Raw genomic sequence first — 9,856 nt, forward strand, 5'->3', positions numbered from 1 at the left:
AGATACTTCAAAAATTGTAATTGTTTTATACAGATTACTGAAAGTATTGAATATTTAATCTTTACAATTATAATAAGGCTATTTTATTATGACTATGTAAGGCACTAAGGCTAACTAAATTGGTGAAGTATATAAAACTTGTTAGGTATGCTTTGGAAAAGACTGTAGTAGAGAGAAATCGAGATGTAGGTACACGATTGACATTCATTATATCGTTATACATTTTATATAATATATTTCTACGAAAAAAAATGTGCTTAATTATAGCGCTATAGGATATATCTCAAGCTTAAAATAAATTTAAATATGAAATAATTTATTATAATATTTGTGAACGAAAGAGCCAGGAATTCACATTTAAAATGTTCGGAATAACTTTGGTAGTTTGTAGATTTTTCATTTCAAATTAACTCATCACGTGATTAGAATTTAAATTTGTTGGATATTTTTCATACATTATATTTTACATGTATCCCACCATATTATATTTACTTATGTTAAGTGTGATATGTGTTTTTTGCATTTAAATACACATAGAAAAAGGAACACATTATTATAGGTTACGCCGTAAGACGATTTATGCAGAGTAAAAACAGAATGTTTTTTGTACCAGAAGTCACCGAGGTTTCGAGCGAAAGATTTAACCATACTAACCACATTATTTTAAATTACTGTCGTACACTTAGCTTGGGCATCCATGGTGAATACATAGGATATAACATTTATCTCACTGTCGAACCGTCGATAAAGTGCAAAGTATTGGCGGCGATTTGTCGACGACCATGAAGATGATGATGATGATGATGATGATTATGTCGATATCATCAAGGAATACCCTTGTAATAGAGTTGTTTTAAACTTTTTTTATGCAAAATATTATCTGTCATTGAAAAATATAAATTCAAAAAGAACATTTTTTTTAGCCTTCAAAGCAAAATCTAGAAAATCGCCACACCGTTATTTTCGATCACATTAGGAATAATGTAGAACACCCATGATCGACAATTTATTTACTGGTATTTTTTTTTACTACTTTTGTATAGTAGATAAAGGTCAAATTTTTGTTAAGTTTATTTTTTAGCGAGTTATAGAGAAATTGTATACAACTGACGCAATAACTGATAATTTGTTTAGGTGGTTAACGTCTTTTATGAGAAGATTTATTACAATATTATTATTCCTTTATTTTATTATATATACTTATACTTTTATCGGACTCATGTTTAGTGGTTAGTTGGTTAGTATTAATTGAATAATATTGAAAATATTTTGAATATTTTGAAAATAAAAGACGTGATATCTAGATATATATATATATTTATGTTAAACCATTATTTATTATAAATTATTTATTTATTCTTAAATCTATTGAACACATGGGTATATTAATCTTCTTAGAAAAGTCTCGTGTTCATTGATTAATTAATTTAACTGAAATTAGGAAATGAATACCTACCAAAAGAGTTTAAAGAAAATTTTAGTTGTAAAAATAATATTTATTAGTAGTAAGTAATTAGTCATTCAAAAGATTATAATTTTTATGGCCATATTTTAATATGCATGGATTATACTACCAGTATATTTTAAATAATTTATTGACTAGGTTCCTAAAATCGAACTCGTAATTATAAATTCTATTACAAAATTTTACATATTTACTACTTATATGACGTAATATAACGTAAATTCTATTGTAATTATTCATGTATTTATATGTAACAATATCATTATAAATTAACTTTTATTAATTGTAATTTGTTCGGGTTTATAGAGAATCATTTTATATTTATGCTTTATTATATTTTTACGACGAAAATAACCATTACATTTTAATACAAAAGTATTATTATTTATTATTTTTATTATATTAAACTAAATTGGTAAGTTTTCAAATAATAAAATTCATTGATGACGGTTTTTTGCTACAGAATTTATAAATTAAATTAAAAATACTGATGATTTTATAAATAATGAATTATCATGAAATAAATTTATAATAAAATAATTGTATTTATATTTCATATACTTTCAGATAATAGATATTAATGTTTCTTAATATAGCATATTTTTTTTTTAAGTTTTAGATTCTGATGAATGTACATATTGATTTTATAATGACGCGTGTGTGTAAATTTTTTCAAAAATATTCGGAAAAACAAAAAAAATATGTTAAAGAAAACCGGATAACGTGGAACTAAGTTTGAAAAAATATTTTGAATTTTGTTTTTTGAAACATTCTGGTATAAATTAAAAATAAATAGGTACTCTTAGATAGTTAAAATTTTCACCAAATTAAAAAGATATTATCTATTTTTATAAATGATATAATTTAAATTATAATTATACTTTAAAATATCTTTACTGTTTTTAGCTCTTTATAGATACTTGATATTCCCGAATTTTTTATTATTATTTTTTATATATTGTCGTTTAATATTTTTTTTTTCTGGGTAAAAAGCTTGAAAATTTCACACAAAGTTGACCTTTTGACTCATAAGTTGTATAGTGTTATTTAAAATACTTAAAATACATATTTACGATATTTTTTATAAACTTTTAAAATTCGATAATTATTTAGTAATTAATAGTTTCTAGTGTTTAATCTTTATAGCTAAGGCTTGAAAATCAAATACAAGGATACTTATAAATATATAAACCTAATATTTATATATAAACATTTAAAATTTAAATTTGAAGTTCCACATTTAAACAAAGAATAACAACTTTATTTATTTTGCTGTGATTCATTTTCAAGGGGATTCGAAACTTAAATATTATATTTTTTTATACATAATGACATTTTTAAAGTATTTAGATTGATTTTTTGCTATAACCTGGTTTTTAGTTTATAATTTATTAATTAATCACTATAATAATTAATACCGAATTACATTTGTAATGTGATATATTTTATGAGCTTGCAAACGGTCTCCGTTAGAATCGTTTTTGTTTTGTATAATTTATCATCAAATTGAAATTGAAATGTAATATATCTATCCATTACAGTGACGAGTTATATTCAACTTCTATTAAATAGTAAAGTAATTACCTACTTCTTCCCTTTATTTTTCACAATATTTTAAGAAAAATAATTAAAGTGTATCTACCTACACATTATTAAACATAATCTTATTTTTAATAAAAATAAACGGGAAGAGTAGGTAACTGTTCTCCTATACAGTAGTTGTCAAGTGTAGATCATCATTTAGTAAGTTATTAGATACCTACTGTAATGTATATGTCAAATTTTAATTCAATAATAAATGATTGCATACGAAAACGTTTGTAAGCAAAGACCTATATTACTAAGTACATTTTATGGTAGGTATATTAATATTACTATAAAGCAATTTATTTTATTATAAGTACGGTAAGTCGAAGAATATATATTTATCATCTACTAATATTTTAAATAATAAAATATTTATGAATAATTAAACTAAGATATTTTTATTAAAATATACCTGATTTCACTATAATAGTTAAGTATCATTCATGAGTTGTAATTTGGATTTTAATTAAGGTGAAATGAAAGAATTTCTAATAAAACACTGAAGTAAAAACTAATTTGGTACCGTATGTTATACGAACATGCAAGGTAATTCAATTATTTAACTACATTTTTATTGTATATTATATAGTGAATAATTATTAAACACGATCAGTACATTTAATAAAATAATGAAAGTAATGTAAGATGAAATTATTTTATTATTTTTTATATATAATATATATATGGCTTCAAATGTAACTATTTTATTGTTGTTATAAGTATCAAGCAAGTATATCTATAACAATTGTATTATTTTTTCGCATGACTATGGAAATTATAAAAAATCACACAAAGTGATTAGAAAAATAAATGTTTTTCTTATAGCAAATAAGACGTATAACTTACCTCATGTAATTAGTTAGGCATTGTAAAGTGTTAAAATGATCGAACATAAATAATAAATAAGTTCAAAAAATCGTTTCTCACGAGTTTGTTGATAATATAATATAATATGTTAGTATTATTATATAAGTTTAAAATTTATACATCATACATGGTGGTAATACTAGTAGATTTTTTTGAAATTTATACATTTTCTTGAATAAAAACTGGAAGATTTGAAATTTCATGGGCCAAGAATGTTTCGTGTTTATCTAGTAACGGATTGAGTGTAGATGTTTTAAGTCAAACTGCTGATTTTGCACGAACTCATGGGGAAATTGGTGTCTTGAAATTAAAATCCTAACGTACTGGTATTGTGTGTTGATAAAAATAATTTTATTTTGATGGTTAAGTTATATAACTTAATAAGATTATATCTAAGACTTATATTTAATACATTTCAATAAATCTAATTCATCGAGTTTGTTACCTATCTGTACAATTAAGTATAAAATATGCATATTGATAAAATAATAATTTTAAACGTATTATTATAATGAATACAAATTATATAGCTTAGAAAAAATCATTAATCGTGAATAATAATTTAATTTTATATCATTGTAGGCATGATTTATTTTTTTTTCATAGTATAATATTATTCATGTGTAAAAATAAATAATATTAATCATCATCATGTCAATATTTTATTGTAAATATAATCAAATTTAATGATTGTGCCTATATATTTTTTAACTACAGATTTTCTCATTTATGAACATCAACTGCTGTATTGTGTTATTTTGCTCAACACGGTCAGTGGTACACTATACGTAGGTACATAAGTTACGAACGAACGTCATCTACCCACAGAATACAAACGACGTCGCCATATAACGATGTGGCCGTATCGCAGACCACTTTTACATTGGCAATTTCCCAACCCACGACGGATGTACGACCAACGTTTAATTGTACATTTTAGATAAGCTGGATGTGATTTATTCACATGTAAATATTTAATTAGAATGTAATAGTGGAATGGACGAAATTCCTTACGGGGGTTAAAACAAAAAAAAAAATGTTTTAAATTAATTGAATTTATTATAAATAAATATGTACCTATAGTAAGAATGAAAAATGTCGCGTAAAACGGTTAAATCAAATATAAGTAATTATTGTAATTATTTAGTGTTTGTTAAAGTTGAGTAATTGTAAATCGCAATTCAATTGAACTAAAAATAAATAAATAGGTTTTTAATTTTATTTTGTTAACTTTTACTTGATGTTTCTGCTATATATTGTATACACTTTTACAAGACGGAGACATTACATTATTTTGATGTAGCATTTTCTTAGTATAATAATAACAAAAGAATAGTTGATAAAAGCCAATATAGAATGACTAAGTTCTATTGGAGACTTAAATGTTTTAGAGACTAAGCCTAAAACATATTTTTTTATTCAAACATTCCGTTCTATAGTGCTTAAATCCTTTATCTTCAATCCGGAATGATTGCTGAAATTTTCACATTGCATATTATTTATTTGAAAAAAAAATGTGTCTTATGTACATCTCACTCCTTCATATTAAATAGACCGTTTGATGGGCTGTATAAGAAAAAAGAAATCAATTATTTCTAGTCTTTAGTAACAGTCTTTTTTAAATTTATGCTAGGTCTCATTACTAAAAAACAATTTAAATCAAAAACACTCGTTAAATTATTACGAAAAACCACGCCGAATAAATCACGTGGTAAATAAAAAAGTCTCAATTATTTTAAATTAACAGTGAAAGAAGTTATGTCTTGGCAGATGAAGGTGGGGAATTTTCCAGTTCCTTAAAAAATATCTATAGTCGCAGAGAATAGCATTGAGTAAGAAATGGCCGAACATATTTTTTTTCAACCATGTTTTAATAACTAATCCAGTTGTTTTATAATTTTACACTAAATTAATTTTTTTTCTAAAACTCGGGAGTTGGGATATTAATCAACTAATTCGTTTAAAATAAAAAAATTAACTTTCGAAACTAATTATTAAGGTTAAAGCTTCATTGCACTTTATTTTGCCTTGTGTTCTACTAGCTATATTTCGTGGTATACAATAAATTAATCCTTATACGTACTACACTACTACACTGTTTACACCGTAGTTATTTTAATGAATTCGCTTGGACACTATTATGTAAATGAATATGAATTCGTTGTTATTGATTCAGCTTTAGAATATAATACGATTTGTATAGGAGCATATTATTAAACCAAACCGAACTCAGAGAAAAATATCTAATACAAATACTTATTCGTCAACATTTTATAGATTAGTATTAGGCGTGCTACGGCAGACTGATAATATGAAACGAAGCGATCGTTTTGTGCATCACGCAGAGCACCAGGCTGAACATACATAATCACATAATGTCTGAGTCTGCAGCAATACGTAGATTTATGGTCCCCAATAACGTCTGTCCGTGCAAGAGAAACGACAAATAATTGTTTTAATTGAACAATAAACGTATTTTATCGACTGCACGTCTCGCGCTAACGTATTTGTCTAATAAATAAATCGTTAATACAAGATTCATTGTACCGAACGGAGGGATATGGGATTAGCGTGTAAAACAAAATCGTTTAAAGTCGTCTGAATCTGGGTTTCCAAGATTACCGAGTCGGTGTCTGAACAGATTAATGTTTACGTCCTGACGGGCAAGACTCGCCAGTAATTAAATTAATATATTTTTCGATTATTTGAAGCGATTACTGATAGAATAGTATCAACTATGTCATGAAAATTCGATTATTTAAAATTAAAATTCCGTTATGTAACATAATGTTCAAAAACTAGAGGCGTAAAACATGCAAATATGCTAGTATTACAAACGAAATTATATATATATATATGGTACAGACTATTAAAAATACAAACGCATATTATTGAACTTGAGCTGTTAGAAATATGTTAATATTATTTTAGCCGTTAAATTATATTACCAACATTTTTAAGTATTAAATACTAATTTTTTGCTAAATTTTAGCAACAGCAAAAACCATAAAGTATAATTCAGCTAGTAGTTAGTGGCACTAGTTACCATACAAAACGGTTCGTGGCATTAATTATCGATAATCGGAAAAGTTAAATATAAAAACGTTAAACTTATAAGGTTTAGACAATATATCGCTATTATCTCGACGCCTTTACAAAATAAGCCAATAAACCATGTAAACGGATTATAATTTTTTTTTTTTTTAGTTAATATGGCATGGTATCAAATTTATCGTGAATACTCCCCAGTTATTGAGGTATGGAACTATGACTGACTTTTTTTGAAGTTTTTTCTTTATTCGGTGTCACTCAAAATTAGACGTTATTACGTTCTATACGGATCAGTTGTCTAGCCTGAAGTAGAACACGAATAAGGTTATCCCGAGGGATATTATGGTCTACGATTTTATTTGTTGCTTTCCAAGACAATAGAATAGATGTATGGGTTACGCAGTGTACCTACACTTTTATTAACACATAGTGGTTTCTACGCGTTCGTAGAGACACAATTACAATTTGTTAAAGTCGTGTTTTTTATCGTAATTTTTCTTACATAAAAATTGATTGTTAATTCGACCATGATGCGGAATATAATATCATTTGTTTATTTATATCATAAATAATGTATTTATCGAATTGTTATGTAGCTATGAATGTCATGTAAATTATAATATTATATAAATATGATGTAAATTTAAAATGCATTCATTTTATGTTTTTATTTTTATATTTAGTTTTTCGTTTCTAATCCCATGAGAATTAATTAGATTAAATTTAAATTCATAATACCATAACAAAACAAAGTTCATTTTTTTTTTCATAATTCGTAAAAATTAGAGAGAACGGGAAAAATAATATATTCGACATTTAACTTTAAACGCGCTTTCATGAATAATTTGGAGTTAGAACCTTTTAGTTTTGAGCCTATGACTTATATTATGTTGGTTAATAACTAATACAATATTCGTAAAGTTTCTCTTATAAAGTTGGGGTTTGTACTGTCAGTAGTCTAATTTTAGCGGAGAAGAAGTATATTATATAGGTATATGTAGTTTCAACCTCATAGAAAATTATTTTATACAATAAAAATAAATTGCTTTTTATTCAAAATTTAATATTTTAGCATATAGTTAACGTTTGTAAGCTTCCAACTCATATTATTTATATTTATAGTTCTCCTAAGAACCGGTAATCATGAATCGTGAGATCAGCTAAGTAAATATTTTAGATTTGAATGACAAATTGTATTATTTAAGATATTCCATATTAATGAGCCGTTTTTATATGAATAATAATCAAGAAAAAATCTTTCACCTAGTATTCTGAAATAATGCGGTCATGCAATTTTACTGAGAAAATTTGAGTAAACTTGAATGCATGATGAGCTGATTGCAGAAGAGCTAATGTCGTATGAAAGATTCAGTCGGCTGTCGAGTTCACGCGGCGGTAGCTTGTGTACCTATTATAGTGTACGCAGAAAGAATTTGTTTCGCTCGTCTCGGGCGGCAGACGCCGCAGACGTTTATTTTGGAAAACGCGTGTGGTATAAATTATAACTGACAGGCGGACGATTATTTTCGCAGGGAAAGTATCCAGGTGAAAAGGGCAGACCGGCTGGAAAACCGGCCGGAATAAAACACGAGTAAATATATATATATATATATGTATAATACATTATACACACACAATTTTATATATACATTATATTATACTACGTGTGTATAGGCATATACATATTATAAAGATGATTGCGTAAAACGTTAAGGTATCGATCTATATTATAGTGCTATATACATAATATATAATATTTAATATACAGTAGAATTCGCTTATAACGATCTTCCAGGTATCCAGAGAATCAGATCGTTGTATACGGAAGACAAAAAAATTTTTTTTTTTTTTATTGATTTATTAAACAAATAATATATCCAAGTATTTTGTATTAAAAATGCATAGAATTATACAAACTAGATTATATATTTATTTCATGAATTATGTATATATTATTATATCAATCTAATTATATTTAGGTATATTTAGGTATATATTTTTTTTTTTTTTTGAAAAATTCAGTTATAGCATTTTTCTATAACTAGAACAATACGATTTCTTCTGATTTATTGTTATAAGCAAATACTAAAACATTTTTTATTTAAAAATAACTTTGATATAATCAAATTATCGTTGTATCCAATATCGTAATATACTAATACTTGACCAAAATTACCTACGTGAGGTATAAAACCAACCAAATACATGGCTAGGAATCGTTTTAACCGGAATATCGTTGTATATAATGGCATCGTAATAAGCGGATTAAACTGGACATTATATTTGTTTATCATATACGGAAACATGATAATACCGCGCATAAACAAATTCACTGTGAATTTCCAATGGTAATAAACGTCCTTGTAAGACATCCAGTTGTATTGTATTATAAATAAAAAATAAAATAAAAATATAATACTACACTATTGTTTAGTTTGTGTGAAGTGCATCTCGTCCTCTGGAGCAGTAAATACTGCAGGAATAAGACAGACTATCGTTATTACGATGGTGTTTTTTTTTTAGTTACTAGATAACACTACAATATATTAATTTCATTTATATACATCATATATGTAATGTTATTATTATAATTTTTTAATTTACTATAAAAAATTATAATAGAAGTGTGCTGTTAGGTACGGATTTTTTTTTACAAAATTATGCAAAGATACGAAATACGTCCGATTTTAGAGTATAAATTATAGCCATACACCTATGTGTATTGTTTTTAACCGTCATACAAACGTTTTTAAATGTTCAATTTATTGTCAATTTAGTTTTTTATCTAGTTCAATATACCGGACAATGGCCGTGCATTCGTTTATTGTGTAATTTATCGTATATCATGCGTTACACCCAATGACATAATTGACATGTTAAGTGCAT

The sequence above is a fragment of the Aphis gossypii genome, chromosome 2, assembly GCF_020184175.1.
Source record: "Aphis gossypii isolate Hap1 chromosome 2, ASM2018417v2, whole genome shotgun sequence".
Classification (NCBI taxonomy): domain Eukaryota; kingdom Metazoa; phylum Arthropoda; class Insecta; order Hemiptera; family Aphididae; genus Aphis; species Aphis gossypii.